Raw genomic sequence first — 18,769 nt, forward strand, 5'->3', positions numbered from 1 at the left:
TATCAAGTCCCATCAGAATCTTGCATGTTTCAATAAGATCTCCTCTCATTCTTCTAAATTCCAATGAGTATAGACCAAACCTGTTCAATCTTTCCACATAACACAAACCTTCCATACCTGGAATCAACAGACAGAACTTTCTCTGAACTGTCTCCGATGCAAGTATGTGATTCCTTAAATAAGGGTAGCAGAACTGTATGCTGTACACCAGATGTGGTCACGCCAGCATCCTGTACAGTTGTAGCATGACTTCCCTGCTTTTACACTTCATCCCCCTAGAAATAAAGGCCAATATTCCGTTTGCCTTCCGGGCTACCTGCTGCAACTGTATGTTCACTTTTGGTGTTTCATGTACGAGGACACCCAGATCCCTCTGTTCTACAGCATTTTTTTAGTATTTCTCCATTCAAATAATGTTTTGCTTTTTTATTTTTCCTCCCAATGTGGATGACTTCACATTTTCCCATATAAGATTCCATCTGCCAAATTTTTGCCCATTCGCTTAACCAGTCAACATCCCTTTGCTGACACTTTGTATCCTCATCGCAAGTTGTTTTTCCACCTATCTTTGTATCATCAGCTAATTTGGCCACAGGATACTCTGTTCCTTTATCAAAGTTATTGATATATATTGTAAATAGTTGAGGCCCCCAGCATTGATCCCTGCGGCACCCCACCAGTTGCAGGAAATTCCCATAAATTTCCGCTCCTCCAATTGGTCCGGTACTCTCCTTAATCACCAAGACCGGGTTAATGGTGAGACTGGCGGTCCTGCGGTGCAGTTGGAAAATTAACATTAATTGAACCCGTCAGTTGCAACATTTAATAAAACGAAATTAAAAGTCCCGACAAAATATGTTCTGGAGTGCAACAAAGTTGGGGGCGTCTACGCTGTTTGTTTTTGTCGGTTTAAATGGCACGAAGGGCTGCGGTTTCAGTTTATTTTATTGTCCTTTGTCCAAACGCGCTCTCTCTGCTTCCAATGTCTTCGCTTTTCGGCCAGATATTAAGATCATCAATGGCGGCTGCATCACCCAGCATGCCGCGCGGTATAGATTGTGCCCTATCTGAATCAGTGGAGCACAGAGCGCAGGCGCAGTAGTGACACTTTATATCGGGCAGTGTGTCCTGCGCATGCGCGGTCAATGGAGGCTGCGGGAGGAGCGCGTTCGGTGCAGGTGAGAGGATCGGAGCAAGAGGATCAATAAACCCCGGGGCCCGGGTCCGGGCTCAGGCCCAGGCTCAGGCTTCACAAACCCCGAGTGCGGCCCCAGACCCGAATATAAAACAGTGAACATTATCCCCCCTCACTACCCGCCGGTTTCCGGTTTCTCCCGTTTCACTCCGGACCAACTCTCAACAAAAGGCCGCGGGCCCGCGCATTCGCGGTGTAAACTGGGACTTCTCAGGGAGCGTCTGTAAATAGAGGAGAAATGGTGATCGGTCAGGGAGCGTCTGTAAATGAAGGAGAAATGGTGATCGGTCAGGGAGCGTCTGTAAATAAAAGAGTAATGGTGATCGGTCAGGGTGCGTCTGTAAATGAAGGAGAAATAGTTGTTGGTCAGGGATTGTCTGTAAATGAAGTAAAAATGGTGATCGTTCAGAGAGCGTCTGTAAATGAAGTAGAACTGGTGATCGTTCAGCGACTGTCTGAATGAAGGAGAAATAGTGATCGGTCAGGGAGCGTCTGTAAATGAAGTTGAACTGGTGATCGTTTAGGGGGGGATCTGTAAATGAAGGCAAGATGGTGATCGGTTAGGGACCATCTGTCAATGAAGTAAAAATAGTATTGAGTGAGGAGCGTCTGTAAATGAAGAAGAAATGGTGATCGGTCGCGGAGCATCTGTAAATGAAGGAGAAATAGTGATCGGTCAGTGAACGTCTGTAAATGATGGAGAAATGGTGATCGGTCAGGGAGTGTCTGTAAATGAAGGAGAAATGGTGATCGGTCAGGGAGCGTCTGTAAATGAAGGAGAAATGGTGATCGGTCAGGGAGCGTCTGTAAATGAAGGAGAATTGATGATCGGTCAGGGAATGTCTGCAAATGATGGAGAAATGCTAATTGGTCAAAGAACGTCTGTAAATGAAGGAGAGCTAGCTGATGATCGGGCAGGGAAGTTTTGTAAATGAAGGAGAAATAGTGATCTCTATACCTTTAGTCATCCAGGGAGTTCCAGCTTTGGAGACTGTTCCATTCCTCCTCGTGAGAATCTGTCGACTCTGTACTCAAACCAACTCCTCCCTGAAGGCCTCCCATTCAATTATGTTCTGCCTGCCAATTTTTGATTCCAATCCACCTGGACAAGATCCCTTTTTAACTCACTGGAATTAGCCCTCCTCCTGTTAAGAATTTTCACATTTGATTGTCCCTTGTCCTTTTCCATAACTGTTCTAAACCTAATGCTGCCCCACTGAAACATGCTCCTCCTGCCCCACTTCATTCTCCACACCGAGCCCACTGCTGTAATCACATTCACTCTCTCACATTCACTCTCTCACATTCACTCTCTCACATTCACTCTCTCACATTCACTCTCTCACATTCAGTTTCTCACACTCTCCCACATTCACTCTCTCACATTCACCCTCTCACGCTCTCTCACATTCACTCTCTCACGCTCTCCCACCGTTTTACTCTTGGTTTAGGGATATTGAAAGATGATGCAATGGGTTTGGATTTCAGCACAGGGAGGAGGGAGAGTGTGTGGGACGGGGATTTACAGCTTTGGGGAAACAAGAGAGGAAAGAATGTTCCATAGAAACTAGAATTGTCTGTTCTGAATTTCTATCCTGTACTTACTGTGATAACTTTTATAAACTCCTTTTACAGGGTATTTGAAGGGGAGGATTTGCAGAAGGAAACTCAAACCAAAGATCACGTCAAGATCTGACAGAGTCACACGAGTCATCAGGACCTGAATATCATCGGCCTTTGAATGTGGAAGGAGAAATGTTTGTCTGTTCTGTCTGTGAGAGAAGATTTCAAACATCAGTGTGAGTGGAAAAGCATCGAGACACACACACCCGAGTGAGAGTGTTCCAGTGCACTGACTGTGGAAAGAGCTTTAACCAGTTACACAGTCTGCAAAAACATCAGACAGGGTGGAGAAACGGTACACGTGTTCTGTGTGTGGACGAGGCTTCAATTAATCGTCCAACCTGGAGAGACACAAGTTCACCCTCACCACGGAGAAACCGTGGAAATGTTGGGACTGTGGGAAGGGATTCAATTACCCTTCAGAGCTGGAAACTCATCGAAACAGTCACACTGGGGAGAGGCCGTTCACCTGCTCTCTGTGTGGGAAGAGATTCACTCAGTCCTCCACCCTGCTGAAACACCAGCGAGTTCACACTGGCAAGAGGCCGTTCTCCTGCTGTGTGTGTGGGAAGAGATTCACTCAGTCATTCAACCTGCTGATACACCAGCGAGTTCACTCCGATGAGAGACCTTTTAAATGTTCTGACTGTGAGAAGAGGTTTAAAAGTAAAATTAATCTGCTGAGACATCAAAGCGCTCACACTGGGGAGAGGCCATTCACCTGCTCTGTGTGTGGGAAGGGATTCACTCGGTCATCCAACGTGCTGAGACACCAGCAAGTTCACACTGGGGAGAGACCGTTCTCCTGCTCTGTGTGTGGGAAGAGATTCACTCAGTCGTCCAACCTGCTGATACACCAGCGAGTTCACTCCGATGAGAAACCTTTTAAATGTTCTGTCTGTGAGAAGAGGTTTAAAAGCAAAATTAATCTGCTGACACATCAACGCACTCACACTGGGGAGAGGCCATTTCCATGCTCTGTGTGTAAGAAGAGATTTACTCGGTCATCCAATCTGCTGAGACACCAGCAAGTTCACTCTGATAAGAGAGCTTTTAAATGTTCTGACTGTGGGAAGAGGTTTAAAAGCAAAAGGAATCTGCTGACACACCAACGTACTCACACTGGGGAGAGGCCGTTCACCTGCTCTGTGTGAGGGAAGGGGATCGCTCTTTCATCCAAACTGCTGATGCACCAACTTGTTCACTCTGGGGAGAGACGTTTTACATATTCTGACTGTGAGAAGAGCTCGAACAGCAAATACGAACTGTGGAGACACCAACGCACTCACACAGGGGAGAGGCCGTTCACCTGCTCTGTGTGTAAGAGATTTACTCGGTCATCCCACCTTCTGAGACACCAACGAGTTCAGACTGATAAGGGGCCTCTTAAATGTTCTGACTGTGGGAAGAGATATAAAAGCAACAGGAATCAGCTGACACACCAACGTAGTCACCCTGGGGAGAGGCCGTTCACCTGCTCTGTGTGTAAGAGATTTACTCGGTCATCCCACCTTCTGAGACACCAACGAGTTCACACTGATAAGGGACCTCTTAAATGTTCTGACTGTGGGAAGAGATATAAAAGCAACAGGAATCAGCTGACACACCAACGTAGTCACCCTGGGGAGAGAATTTTACATGTTCTGACTGTGAAGGGCTTTAAAAGCACAAATGATCTGCTGAAACACCAAAACACTCACACTGGGGAGAGACTGTTCACCTGCTCCGTGTGTGGGAAGGGATTCACTAATTCATCCCACCTTCTGAGACATCAACTTGTTCACACTATTGAGTGACCTTTTAATGCAGTGACTGTGAAAAGAGCTTTAAAAGCAGAAATGAACTGCTGACACATCAACTCGCGCACATTGTGGAGAGACTGTTCACCTGCTCCGTGTGTGGGAAGGGATTCACTCAGTCACCACACGTGCTGAGACACCACCGAGTTCACATTTTAAAAAATTCGTTCATGGAATGTGGGCGTCGCTGGCGAGGTCGGCATTTATTGCCCATCCCTAATTGCCCCTGAGAAGGTGGTGGTGAGCCGCCTTCTTGAACCGCTGCAGTTTGGTGAAGGTTCTCCCACAGTGCTGTTAGGAAGGGAGTTCCAGGATTTTGACCCAGCGGCAATGAAGGAACGGCGATATACTTCCAAGTCGGGATGGTGTGTGACTTGAAGGGGAACGTGCAGGTGTTGTTCCCATGTCGCTGTTGCTCTTGGCCTTCTAGGTGGTAGAGGTCGCGGGTATGGGTGGTGATGTCGAAGAAGCCTTGGCGAGTTGCTGCAGTGCATCCTGTGGATGGTACACACTGCAGCCACAGTGCACTTGCAATGAAGAGAGTGAATGTTTTGGGTGGTGGATGGGGTGCCAATCAAGCGGGCTGCTTTGTCCTGGATGCTGTCGAGCTTCTTGAGTGTTGTTGGAGCTGCATTCATCCAGGCAAGTGGAGAGTATTCCATCACACTCCTGACTTGTGACTTGTCGGTGGTGGAAACGCTTTCGGGAGTCAGGAGGTGAGTCACTCACCGCAGAATACGCAGCCTCTCACCTGCTCTTGTAGCCACAGTATTTAAATGGCTGATCCAGTTAAGCCTCTGGTCAATGGTGACCCCCAGGATGTGTAGATGGTGGGGGATTCGGCGATGGTAATGCCGTTGAATATCAAGGGGAGGTGGTTAGACTCTCTCTTGTTGGAGATGGTCATTGCCTGGCACTTGTCTGGCACGAATGTTGCTTGCCACTTATGAGCCCAAGCCTGGACAAGAGCAACAGCTACATGGGAACAACAACACCTGCATTTTCCCCTGCAAGTCACACACCATCTCTACTTGGAGATATATCGCCGTTCCTTCATCGCCGCTGGGTCAAAATCCTGGTCTTGCTGCATGCGGGCTCGGACTGCTTCATTATTTGAGGAGTTGCGAATGGAAGTGAACACCGTGCAATCATCAGCGAACATCCCCATTTCTGACCTTATGATGGAGGGAAGGTCATTGATGAAGCAGCTGAAGATGGTTGGGCCTAGGACACTGCCCTGAGGAACTCCTGCAGCAATGTCCTGGGGCTGAGATGATTGGCCTCCAACAACCACTACCATCTTCCTTTTTGCTAGATATGACTGCAGCCACTGGAGAGTTTTCCCCATATGACTGCAGGGTTGGATTCTGCTGTTAATCACATCCAGGACTGAACCATATTCATTCTGACAGCTGGGGTTTGTTTCTGCTGATGTTAATAACCCCTATAACTGGGCTAGAGTTTAATATTCTGGACACGTTAAATAAATCAGCTTTGTTTTAAACACCTTGTTGTAGATTTTGGTCTTTCCCACCTGAGTGTTTAGCATCACCTGACTGGAGTTCAGAAAGGTCAATCTGGGGGGAGGATCGTCCGGTAGAACAGAACTTCAGCCTGGACACAGTCCTTCAGGGCCACACTGAGAGGGACAAACGGCACTTTGGTCTTTGTCGTCTCTCTTCCCTGGCAGCAAAGTCGCCATGCGGGTTAATCTTGAGGCGTGTAAGAAATGTGTCCCAGCCGCTCTCTTCTTTGCTTCAGGGCTTCTCGGCACGGAACAGAAGGGTCCTGTACAATGGTGTTTAAGAGTCAGGAAGAACAAGAACAATGTGTAAGGATTAACCCATTAACAGATATAATTTAGTATAATTAGAATCAATAGAAGTAGAATGAAAGGTATTATGTATCTATGTATTTATATATGTAAACTACTGTGTTTTAATATAGTATGAACCATGTAACGTGTATTCAATAAGAAAGTGCTGGTGGGCCGAGAATGATGCATGATGGTTATTATAGTCAAGTTTGCAGTTAAAACTAATAGGATGCTGACAACATGAAAGTGGGAAGTAACAGACTGTGGGGAAATCACAGGCACTAAGGGAGGAATGTGCTGTAATAGCATAATGTCTAAAAGACATGTAGATAACTGGGACTGAAGGTTAATTAAATCAAGGAGTCACGCAGGCTCCGGCCTCTCTATCTCGAGCCACCGCAAGGTAGTGAATAGAAGTGTGTTTATACAAACGGTTCTGTGAAGGCTGGCAATGCTCTAAGATAAGGTACCGTTAAGTCTGTCACAACAAGGCACCGATGGTACCAGGAGTTATGCTTGGAATGTAACTTCCGAAGGTTGAGAGACATGAATAATGGTAAAGTGAGAGATGTGAATGTGAGAGTGAACTGCCAGATAGACTGAAAAAGGGGATTAGAAGAGACCTCAAAAGCGGAGGAAGGCGCGCAAGATTCTGGCAAGGAAGAAGAGAACTCTTCATTCAACAGATCACAGCAAGAGAGAGACACGGTGCTGCAGTCACTTGGAGGGAGACTTCCGAGGTTTCAAGGAACACAGTGACTATTCCTCTTTGTTACGTATCACCTTTTTTGTACTAATTGTGATATGCCTTTAACCATAATACCAGTACCAGTGGTGATCTTGTTGTTGTCAGGAACCAGTCCTTAGATTGGATTAGATTATAATCCTGAAAATAGTGGTTTAAATCCTACAATTGGCGACCATGAAGGGACTATTTCTGACAACAACCAAAACCTGCTATTACTGGATTTAAGTTAACCAGAGAACCATGGAAAAGATACATCAAAGAAGGGGGCCATTCGGCCCATCATGTCCGTGCTGGCTCGAAGATCAACCATTCTAATCCCACCTTCCAGCACCCGATCCGTAGCCGTGCAGCTTACAGGACTTTAGGTGCAGGTCCAGGTACTATTTAAAAGAGTTGAGGGGCCCTGACTCGACCACCGATTCGGGCAGCAAATTCCATACACACACCACCCATGGGCTTTTACCTTTCTGACCAGTCTGCCATGTGGGACCTTGTCAAGTGCCTTACTAAAATCCACGTAGATAACTTCCACTGCACTACTCTCATCAATCCTCCTTGTCACTTCCTCAAAGAATTCAATCAGATTTGAAAGGCATGACCTTCCCTGAACAAATCCATGCTGACTATCGCTGATTAAACCATGCCTTTCCAAGTGACAGTTCATCCTATCTCTCAGTATTGATTCTAATAGTTTGCCTACCACCAAGGTAAGGCTGACCGGCCTATAATTTTTTGACCTTTCCCTCGTACCCTTTTTAAACAATGGTACTACGTTTGCAGTCTTCCAGTCCTCCGGTACGTCCCCTGTATCTAGAGAGGATTGGAAAATGATCCTCAGAGCATCCGCTATTTCCTCCCTGGCTTCCTTCAATAGCCTAGGAAACAATCCATCTGGCCATGGTGACTTATCAACTTTCAAGGATTCCAGTCCCTCTGGTACTTCCTCTCTCGTTATGTTTACCTTATCCAATATTTCATACCTCTCCTCTTTAACTACTACATCTGGATCATCCCTTTCCTTTGTGAACACGGAGACAAAATATTCATTTAAAATCCGACCCACATCCTCTGCTTCTACACACAAGTTACTGCTATCATCCCCGATAGGTCCCATCTTTTCCTTAGCTATCCTCTTGTTCTTAATGTACTGATAAAACATCTTTGGTTTTCTTTAATCTTACTAGCTAGTATTTTTCATGCCCTCCCATTGCTTTCCTTATTTCCTTTATTACATCATCCCTGTACTTTCCATCCTCCCCTAGGCTTTCTGCGGTATTTAGTTTTCTGTGACAGTCATAAGCTTTCCTTTTCTGCTTTATCTTGCCCCATATACTTCTCGACAACCAGGGGGCTCGAAATTTGGCAGTGACACCCTTTTTCTTTGAGGGGACGTGTCTGCATTGTACCCGTAGAATTTCACTTTTTAGTGCCTCCCACTGGCTTGCAACTGATTTCTCAAGCAGTTGTGTCCAGTCCACTTCTGCCAAATCACCTCTTAGTGCTGTAAAATTTTCCTTCCCCCAATTTAAAACGTTTATTCCTGATTTAACTCTGTCCTTTTCCATAATAATACTAAAACTAACTGAATTGATCACTATCCCCAATATAGTCACCCACTGTCACTTCACCCACTTGCTCATCTTCATTTCCCAGGACTAAATCTAGAATTGCATCCCCTCTTGTTGGGCTTGTCACGTACTGGCTAATAAGTTCTCCTGGACACCGATCAAGAATTTTGCGCCCTCTGTGCCCCTCACACTGTTTGAATCCCAGTTGATGTTAGGGTAGTTGAAATCCCCTACTATTATTGCCTTCTTATTTTTGCACTCAGAAATTCGCCTCCTTATTTGTTCTTCTATCTCCCTTTCCTTATTCAGGGGTCTATAGTACACTCCTAGTGGTGTGACTGCCCCTTTTTTATTTCTTAGCTCAACCCATATGGCATCGATTAATGATCCATTAAGCATATCATCCCTCCTCACAACTGTAATTGATTCTTTAACCAATAATGCTACCCCCCTCCATTTTATCACCCACTCTATCCTGCCTGAAAACTCTATATCCAGGAATACAGAGCTGTCAATTATCCCCCTCTTTAAGCCAGGTTTCCGTTATAGCAATGATATCATGCTGCCATGTGTCTATCTGTGCCCTTAGCTAATAGAACCATAGAAAAGATACAGAACATAAGGGGGCCATTCGGCCCATTGTGTCCATCCCGGCTCGAAGAACAACCAGGTGCCCATTCTAATCCCACCTTCCAGCACCCAGTCCATAGCCCTGCAGCTTACAGCACTTTAGGTGCAGGTCCAGGTACTTTTTAAATGAGTTGAGGGTCCTTGCCTCCACCACCAATTCGGGTAGCGAATTCCATACACCCACCACCCTCTGGATAAAAAAGAATTTTCCTGATGTCCCCTCTAATCCGTCCGCGAATCAGCTGAAATCTCTGTCCTCTCGTTCTTGAACTCTCCGCTCGGGGAAACAGGTACTTCCTGTCTACTCTATTTAGGCCCCACATAATTTTGTACTCTATTTATATCACCCCATCCGCTTTGTTCGTAATACTCCTTCCATTGAAGTATATGCCCTTTAACCCCGTCAAATTCCTGTGCTGAACACCATTTAACCTTTGCTTCTTTTGCCTTTCTGAGTGACTAACGACATAAATAACTGCTTTTCCACTTCCTGTTTCCTGGTCAGAATTTGTCCTATCTGTACCTGCCCTTTGGAACCCATCCCTCTGCGATACTAGTTTAACCCCCCGCCCCTAGCAAAAGCCCCGCGAGGATATTGGTCCCGGTTCTGCTTGAGTGCAACCCGTCTCAGAAGGTGGGATGAATTAGTGAATCCCTTCCCGCACAGGGAGCAGGTGAACAGTCTCTCCCCAGTGTGAGTGCGTTGCTGTCTCAACAGATCATTTGTGCTTTTAAAGCCCTCTCACAGTCAAAACATTTAAAGGTCTCTCCCCACTGTGAAAACATTGGTGTGACAGAAGGTGGGATGACCGAGTGAATCTCTTCTTACACACGGAGCAGATGAACGGCCTCTCCCCAGTGTGAGTGCTTTGGTGTCTCAGCAGTTCGTTTCTGCTTTCAAATCTCTCCTCAGAGTCAGAACATTTAAATGGTTTCTTATCAGTGTGAACTCGCTGGTGTATCAGGAGGTCGTATGACTGAGTGAATTCCTTCCCACACACGGAGCAGGGGAACGGCCTCTTCCCCGTGTGACTGCGTCGATGAGTTTCAGGATTTGACGGGTAATTGAATCCCTTCCCACAGTCCCCACATTTCCACGGTTTCTCCGTGGTCCGGGTGTCCTTGTGTCTCTCCAGGTTGGACGATCAGTTGAAGCCTCGTCCACACACAGAACACGTGTACAGTTTCTCCCCGCTGTGAATGATGTGATGTTTTTTCAGGCTGTGTAACTGGTTAAAGCTCTTTCCACAGTCAGTGCACTGGAACACTCTCACTCGGGTGTGTGTGTCTCGGTGCTTTTCCACTCACAATGAGTTTGAAATCTTCTCCCAGAGACAGAACAGACAAACATTTCTCCTTCCACATTCAAAGGCCGATGATATTCAGGTCCTGATGAATCGAGTGACTCTGTCAGATCTTGACATGATCTTTGGTTTGAGTTTCCTGTCTGCAAATCCTCACCTTCTCATACCCTGTAAAAGGAGTTTACAAAAGTCATCACTGTAAATACAGGATAAAAATTCGGAACAGACAATTCCAGTTTCTATGGAACATTCTTTCCTCTCTTGTTCCCCCAAAGCTGTAAATCCCCATCCCACACACTCTCACTCGTCCCTGTGCTGAAATCCAAACCCATCGCATCATCTTTCAGTGGTCTTAAACCCTGAGTGAAAGGGAGAGAGAGCGTGAGAGAGTGAATATGAAGAGCGTGAGAGAGTGAGTGTGAGAGTGAATGTGAGAAAGTGAATGTGCAGAGCGTGAGAGAGTGAATGTGAGAGAGTGAATGTGAGTGAGTGTGAGAGAGTGAATGTGAGAGAGTGAATGTGAGAGTGAATGTGAGAGAGTGAAAGTGAGAGAATGAATGTGAGAGAGTGAATGTGAGAGAGTGAATGTGAGAGAGTTAATGTGAGAGAGTGAATGTGAGAGAGTGAATGTGAGAGAGCGAATGTGAGTGAGTGTGAGAGAGTGAATGTGAGAGAGTGAATGTGAGAGAGTGAATGTGAGAGAGCGAATGTGAGTGAGTGTGAGAGAGTGAATGTGAGAGTGAATGTGAGAGAGTGAATGTGAGAGAGTGAATGTGAGAGAGCGAATGTGAGTGAGTGTGAGAGAGTGAATGTGAGAGGGTGAATGTGAGAGTGAATGTGAGAGAATGAATGTGAGAGAGCGAATGTGAGAGAGTGAATGTGAGAGTGTGTGAGAGAGTGAATGTGAGAGAGTGAATGTGAGAGAGTGAATGTGAGAGAGTGAATGTGAGAGAGCGAATGTGAGAGAGTGAATGTGAGAGAGTGAATGTGAGAGAGTGAATATGAGAGAGTGAATGTGAGAGAGCGAATGTGAGAGAGTGAATGTGAGAGAGCGAATGTGAGAGAGTGAATGTGAGAGAGTGAATGTGAGAGGGTGAATGTGAGAGAGTGAATGTGAGAGGGTGAATGTGAGAGTGAATGTGAGAGAGGGAATGTGAGAGGGTGAATGTGAGAGGGTGAATGTGAGAGGGTGAATGTGAGAGAGCGAATGTGAGTGAGTGTGAGAGAGTGAATGTGAGAGAGTGAATGTGAGAGAGTGAATGTGAGAGAGTGAATGTGAGAGAGTGAATGTGAGAGAGCGAATGTGAGTGAGTGTGAGAGAGTGAATGTGAGAGAGTGAATGTGAGAGAGTGAATGTGAGAGAGTGAATGTGAGAGAGTGAATGTGAGAGAGCGAATGTGAGTGAGTGTGAGAGAGTGAATGTGAGAGAGTGAATGTGAGAGAGTGAATGTGAGAGAGCGAATGTGAGAGAGCGAATGCGGGAGAGCAAATGTGAGTACAGCAGTGGGCTCGGTGTGGAGAATGAAGTGGGGCAGGTGGAGCTTGTTTCAGTGGGGCAGCAGTGATCATAATCTCATTCGGTTTAGAATAGTTACGGAAAAGGACAAGGAACAAACAAATGTGAAAAGGCTTAACTGGAGGAGGGTTAATTCCAGTGAGTTAAAAATGGATCTTGTCCAGGTGGATTGGAATAAAAAATTGGCAACAAAACAGTAATTGAACAATGGGAGGCCTTGAAGGAAGAGTTGGTTCAGGTACAGAGTAGACAGATCCCTACGGGGGAGAAAGGAAGGGCATCCAAAGCTAGAGCTCCCTCGAGGACTAATGAGATAGAGATTAAAATGAAACAGAAAAAGGAGGCTTATGACGAATGTAAGGTTCATAATATCGTAGTGAACCAGGCTGAACAAAGAAAGTACAGAGGAGATCTAAAAAAGGGAATAAGAGGTGCAAAGAGAGAGTATGAGAATAGATTGGTGGTTAACATAAAAGGGAATCCAAAAGTCTTTTATAAACATACAAATAGTAAAAGGGGAGTCAAAGGAATGGTGGGGTTGATTAGGGACAAAAAAGGAGATCTTCTTGTGGAGGCAGGGGGCATGGCTGAGGCGATAAATGAATACTTTACATCCGTCTTCACCAGAGAAGAGGATTCTGCCATTGTACAGTAAAGGAGGAGGCAGTAGTGATATTGGAGACAATAAAAATAGATAAAGAGGAGGTACTTAAAAGATTGGCAGTGCTCAAAGTAAAAAAGTCTTTCGGTCCGGATGGGATGCCTCCTAGATTACTGAGGGAAGTCAGGGTGTAGATAGCGGAGGCTCTGACCACAATCTTCCAATCCTCCTTGGATATGGGAGTGGTGTCCGAGGACTGGAGGATTGCAAGTGTCACACTCTTGTTCATAAATGTGGGAGAGGGATAAACCCGGCAATTACAGGCCAATCAGCCTAACGTCGGTGGTGGGAAACTTCTAGAGACCAGAATCCGGGACAAAATTAATTCTCACTTGGAAGAACGTGGGTTAATAAAGGACAGTCAATATAGATTTGTTAAAAGTAAAATCATGTCTGACTAATTTGATTGAGTTCTTCAATGAAATAACGGAGAGGGTTGATGAGGGTAGTGACTCGATGTTGTGTATATGGACATTTAAAAGGCGTTTGGTAAAGTGCCACCTAATGGACCTGTTGGCAAAATTGAAGCCCATGGCAGCATGGATACAAAATTGGCGGAGAGACAGAATGCAGAGAGCAGTGGTGAACAATTGTTTTACAGACTGGAAGGAAGTATACAGTGGTGTTCCGCAGGGATTGGTATTAGGACCATGAGTATTTTGATATATATTAATGACAGAGAGATGTAACTAGTGGGGTGCTGCAAGGATCAGTGCTTGGGCCTCAGCTATTTACAATATATATCAATGATTTCGATGATGGGACCGAGTGTAATGTATCCAAGTCTGCTGACGACATGAAGCTCGGTGGGAAAGTAAACTGTGAGAAGGACACAAAGAGTCTGCAAAGGGATATAGACAGGTTAAGTGAGTGGGCAAGAAGGTGACAGACAGAGTATTATGTGGGGAAATGTGAGGTTACTCACTTTGGTAGGAAGAATAGAAAAACAGAATTTTTTAAATGGTGAGAAACTATTAAATGTTGGTGTTCAGAGAGATTTCGGTGTCCTCGTACAAGAAACACCGAAAGATAACATGCAGGTACAGCAAGCAATTCGGAAGGTAAATGGAATGTTGGAATTTATTGCAAGGGGGTTGGAGTAGAAGAATAAGGAAGTCTTGTTGCAATTGTACAGGGCTTTGGTGAGACCACATCTGGAGTACTGTGTACAGTTGTGCTCTCCTTATCTAAGGAAGGGTATATGCAGCGAAGGTTCACTCGATTGATTCCTGGGATGAGACAGTTGTCCTATGAGGAGAGATTGAATAGAATGGGCCTATGCTCTCTGGAGTTCAGAAGAATGGTAGATATTTTATCAGTACATTGAGAACAAGAGGATAGCTAATGAGAGGGTGGGATCTATCAGGGATGATAAGGGTAACTTGTGTGTAGATGCAGAGGATGTGGGTCGGGTTTTAAATGAATATATTGTCTCCGTTTTCCCAAAGAACGGGATGATCCGGATGTACTAGTTAAAGAGGAGAGTTGTGAAATATTGGATAAGGTCAACATAAGAAGAGAGGAAGTACCAGAGGGACTGGAATCCCTGAAAGTTGATAAATCACCAGGGCCGGATGGATTGTTTCCTAGACTATTGGAGGAAGCCAGGGAGGAAACAGCGGATGCTCTGAGGATAATTTTCCAATCCTCACTAGATACAGTGGAGGTACCGGAGGACTGGAAGACTGCAAACGTAAGACCATTTTTAAAAAGGGTCCGAGGGAAAGGGCGAATAATTATAGGCCGGTCAGTCTTAGCTCGGTGGTGGGCAAACTATTAGACTCAATACTGAGAGATAGGATAAACTGTAACTTGGAAAGGCATGGTTTAATCAGGGATAGTCAGCATGGATTTGAGCAGGGAAGGTCATGCCTTGCAAATCTGATTAAATTCTTTGAGGAAGTGACAAGGAGGATTGATGAGAGTAGTGCAGTGGGTGTTGGCTACACGGATTTTAGTAAGGCATTTGACAAGGTCCCACATGGCAGACTGGTCAGAAAGGTAAAAGCCCACGGGATACAGGGAAATGTGGCGAATTCGATCCAAAATTGGCTCAGTAACAGGAAACAAAGGGTAAAAGTCGATGGATATCTTTGCGAATGGAAATCTGTTTCCAATGCCGTGCCACAGGGCTCAGTGTTGGGTCCCCGCTCTTTGTGGTCTATCTTAATGATTTGGACTTGAATGTTGGGGGCATGTTTGGCAAATTTGCAGATCACACAAAAATTGGCTGTGTAATTGATAGTTAAGAGGGTAGCTGTCGACTCCAGGAAGATATCAATGGGTTGGTGGAGTGGGTGGAAAAGTGGCAAATGGAGTTCAACTCGGAGAAGTGTGAGGCAATGCACTTAGGGAGGGCAAACAGTAAAATGGGAATGTGCAGTTAACGGGAATATATTGAGAGTGGTGAGGAAGTGAGAGACCATGGAGTGCATGTGCACAGGTCCCTGAAGGTGGCAGTACAGGTAGATAAGGTTGTGAAGAAGGCATACGGAATGCTCTCCGTTATTTGCCGAGGTAAAGAAAACAATAGCAGGGATGTAATGATGGAACTGCGTAAAACGCTGGTAAGGCCACAGCTGGAGTATTGTGTGCAGTTCTGGTCACCACATTACAGGAAGGACATAATTGCTCTGGAGAGAGTGCAGAGAAGATTTACAAGAATGTTGCCAGGGCTTGAAAATTGCAGCTACGAGGAGAGATTGAATGGCTTGGGGTTGTTTTCCTTGGAGCAGATGAGGCTGAGTGGTGACTTGATTGACGTGTACAAAATTATGAGGGGCCCAGATAGAGGAGACAGGAAGTACTTGTTTCCCCTGGCAGAGAGTTCAAGAACTGGAGGACATAAATTTAAGCTGATTGGCGGAAGGATTAGAGGGGACATGAGGAAAAACTTTTTTTACCCAGAAGGTGGTGGGTGTATGGAATCCGCTGCCTGAATTGGTGGTAGAGGCAGGGACCCTCAACTCTTTTAAAAAGTACCTGGACCTGCACCTAAAGTGCTGTAAGCTGCAGGGCTACGGACCGGGTACTGGAAGGTTGGATTAGAATGGGCACCTGGTTGTTCTTCGAGCCAGTGTGGACACGATGGGCCGAATGGCCCCCTTCTGTAATGTATCTTTTCTATGGTTCGAAGAATGAGAGGTGATTTCATTGAAACTTGCAAGATTCTGAGAGGGCTTGAGAGGGTAGATATTGAGAGGATGTTTCCCCTGGCTGGAGAGTGTAGAAGTACTAGCACTGTCTCAGGATAAGGGGTCGGCCATTTAAAACTAAGATGAGGAGGAATTTCATCACTGGGAGGGTTGTAAATCTTTGGAATTCTCTACCTCAGAGGGCTGTGAATGCACAGTCGTTGAGTATATGCAAGGCTGAGATTGATAGATTTTTGGAGTCGAAGGGAATCAAGGGATATGGGGATTGGGCAGTAAAGTGGAGTTGAGGTCAAAGATCAGCCTTGATCTCATTGAATGGCAGCGCAGGCTCAATGGGGCTTATGGCGGATTCCTGCTCCTATTCCTTATTTTCTTATGAGCCGTCACATTTTCTTCCTCATTTACAGACTCGTCCTGACATTCACCATTTCTTCTTCATTTACAGACGATTCCTTACCGATCACCATTTCTCCTTCATTTACAGACACTCCCTGAACCATCACCAGTTGTCCTTCAATTACAGACACTCCCTGACACATCATCATACCTCTTTCATTTACGGACGCTCCCTGACCCGTCACCATTTCACCTTCATTTACAGACACTCCCTGACTGATCATCATACCTCTTTCATTTACGGACGCTCCCTGACCCGTCACCATTTCACCTTCATTTACAGACTATCCGTGTCTTATCACCACTTCTGCTTCATTTGCAGATTCTCCCTGGCCGATCACCATTTCTCCTTCATTTCCAGAAACTCCCTGACCCATCACCATTTCCCCTTCATTCAAGGAAACCTCCTGCTGAATACCACCTACCGCCCTTCCTCAGCTGATGAATCAGTCCTCCTCCATGTTGAACACGACTTGGAGGAAGCACTGAGGGTAGCAAGGGCACAGAATGTACTCTGGTTGGGGGACTTCAATGTCCATCACCAAGAGTGGCTCGGTAGCACCACTACTGACTGAGCTGGCCGAGTTCTAAAGGACATAGCTGCCGGACTGGGCCTGTGGCAGGTGGTGAGCGAACCAACACGAGGGAAAAACTTACTTGACCTCGTCCTCACCAATCTACCTGTGGCAAATCCATCTGTCCATGACAGTATTGGTAGGAGTGACCACCGCACAGTCCTCATGGAGGTGAAGTCCCGTCTTCGCACTGAGGACACCATCCAACGTGTTGTGTGGCACTACCACCGTGCTAAATGGGATAGATTCAGAACAGATACAGCAGCTCAAAACTGGGCATCAATGAGGCGCTGTGGGCCATCAGCAGCAACAGAATTGTATTCCAGCACAATCTGTAACCTCATGGCCCGGCATATTCCTCACTCTACCATTACCAACAAGCCAGGGGATCAACCCTGGTTCAATGAGGAGTGTAGAAGAGCATGCCAGGAACATCACCAGTCGTACCTAAAAATAAGGTGCCAACCTGGTGAAGCTACAATTCAGGACTACATGCATGCTAAACAGCGGAAACAACATGCTTCAGACAGAGCTAAGCGATTCCACAACCAACGGATCAGATCAATGCTCTGCAGTGATGCCACATCCAGTCGTGAATGGTGGTGGACAATTAAGCAACTAACCGTGGGGAGGAGGATCTGTAAACATCCCCATCCTCAATGATTGCAGAGAACAGCATGTGAGTGCAAAAGACAAGGTTGAAGCGTTTGCAACCATCTGCAGCCAGAATTGTGGAGCAGATGATCCAGCTCGGCCTCCTCCCGATATCCCCACCTTCACCGAAGCCAGTCTTCAGCCAATTCGATTCACTCCACGTGATATCAAGAAACGGCTGAGTGCACTGGAGACAAAAAAGGCCATAGGCCCCGACAACATCCCGGCTGTAGTGCTGAAGACTTGTGCTCCAGAACGAGCCGCGCCTCTAGCCAAACTGTTACAGTACAGCTGCTTCACTGGAATCTACTAGACAGTTTGGAAAATTAACTAGTTATTTCCTGTCCACAATTAGCAGGACAAATCCAATCTGGCGAATTGCCGCCCCATCAGTCCACACTCAATCATCAGCAAAGTGTTGGAAAGTGTCGTCGACAGTGCTTTGAAGCATCACTTACTCACCAATGACCTGCTCACCGATGCTCAGTTTGTGTTCCGCCAGTGCTACTCGGCTCTAGACCTCATTACAGCCTTGATCCAAACAGAGACAGACAAAAGAGTTGAATTCCAGAGGTGAGGTGAGAGTGTCTGCCGTTGACATCAAGGCAGCAATTGACCAAGTGTGGCACAAAGGAGCCCTTGTAAAATTGAAGTCAATGGGAATCAGGGAGAAAACCCTCCACTGGCTGCAGTCATACCGAGCACAAAGGAAGATGGTAGTGGTTGTTGGGGTCCAATCATCTCAGCTCTAGGACATTGCTTCAGGAGTTCCTCAGGCCAGTGTCCTCGGCCCAACCATCTTCAGCTGCTTCATCAATGACCTTGCCTCCATCATAAGGTCAGAAATGGGGATGTTTGCTGCTGATTGCACAGTGTTCAGTTCCATTCGCAACACCTCAGATAATGAAGCAATCCAAGCCCGCATGCAGCAAGAACTGGACAACATCCAGGCTTGGGCAGATAAGTTGCAAGTAACATTTGCGCAGGACAAGTGACAGGCAATGACCATCTCCAACATCTCCATCTCCCCTTGACATTAACGGCATTACCATCGCCGAATCCCCCACCATCAACATCCTGGGGGTCACCATTGACCAGAAACATAACTGGATCAGCCAGATAAATACTG

This window comes from Heptranchias perlo, unplaced genomic scaffold (genome assembly GCF_035084215.1).
Source record: "Heptranchias perlo isolate sHepPer1 unplaced genomic scaffold, sHepPer1.hap1 HAP1_SCAFFOLD_73, whole genome shotgun sequence".
NCBI classification, from domain to species: Eukaryota; Metazoa; Chordata; class Chondrichthyes; order Hexanchiformes; family Hexanchidae; genus Heptranchias; species Heptranchias perlo.